The sequence below is a fragment of the Solanum stenotomum genome, chromosome 12, assembly GCF_019186545.1.
Source record: "Solanum stenotomum isolate F172 chromosome 12, ASM1918654v1, whole genome shotgun sequence".
In the NCBI taxonomy this organism is placed as follows: domain Eukaryota; kingdom Viridiplantae; phylum Streptophyta; class Magnoliopsida; order Solanales; family Solanaceae; genus Solanum; species Solanum stenotomum.
The window spans coordinates 1,018,221-1,019,284 of NC_064293.1; the positions used below are offsets into that span (position 1 = coordinate 1,018,221).

Genomic DNA, 1,064 nt, shown 5'->3' on the forward strand with positions numbered 1-1,064 from the left:
TTGATTACAACTTCAGTGTCTCTTTTCTTAGGAGCTAACTCCTCCAATTGCAAACCACTGCGTGTACTCACTGCATTCACTTGTTTAGGATTTGGGTTAGTGTTTCCAGGCAACCCTCCTTGCGGTTGTGAATTTTGGGCACTAGAAAACTGCCCAAATTGCTTTTCCAGATTATGTGTAGCTACCTCCGCAGATCTCACACCAAGACGGTAGTTGTTGAACTGCATTTACCTGTGCGGGAGGTTGTCCCAATCTCATGTTGCTAAAATGTGTATTCATCATATTTTGCATAGCAGAAATCTGTGCAGTTAGGGCAGTCATCACGTCTACTTCCAGCATTCCTGCAGTTTTCTATACTATAGGTTTCATTCCCCCTCCGTTCCACTCTGGATTACCTTGAGAGATCCGGTTCAACAAGGTGAACAGTTCAACATAAGTCTTCTCTAAAGCCTGTCCTGCAACTGAATCAAGCGAAATCTTGGTGTTAGGCTCCAACCCTTCAATGAAGGTATGGACTAACACCTCATTAGATTGATGATGATGAGGGAAACTCATCAACATCGATTTAAACCTGCCCCAAGCTTGGTACAAGTTCTCACCATCCTTCTGCCTAAAACTCAAAATATCACTCCTTAACTTAGCTGTTTTTCCAAATGGAAAAAATCTGATGAGGAATTTCTGTGCCAAATCGTTCGAAGGGGTAATTGAATTCGCAGGCTCTGAGTTCAACCATCTTTTTGCTTCCCCAAGCAGTGAGAAAGGGAATAAGGTGAGCCTCACGTAATCTTTATTCACCCTTGTTGGAGTGTAAGTATCAGTGATCTCGAGGAAGTTCTGAATATGAACTGTGGGATCCTCATGTGAAAGACCAGTAAACTGCCCATTTGTGTGCAAAATTTGCACTATACTCTGGTTCAGTTCAAATCTCGTACCATGTTCAGGTTTTTGTATGCAAGATGTCACATTGGTGGGGCGTGGGATTGCCACGTCTCGTACTTTCAACTCAACAGCCATTGTCTCAGGTTCTTCTTCCTCTGTTTTTGGTCCAGGAGAATCTAGCTCAC

At 43.1% G+C, this 1,064-nt stretch overlaps 1 non-coding gene across 1 annotated transcript; it reads left to right on the forward strand.

Annotated features, from left to right (window-relative positions):
* The first annotated feature begins 532 nt into the window (after window positions 1–532).
* On the forward strand, window positions 533–639 carry LOC125849606 (small nucleolar RNA R71). The gene has a single exon (XR_007444682.1). It is a non-coding gene; the product is annotated as a small nucleolar RNA R71 (small nucleolar RNA).
* The last annotated feature ends 425 nt before the right edge of the window (window positions 640–1,064 follow it).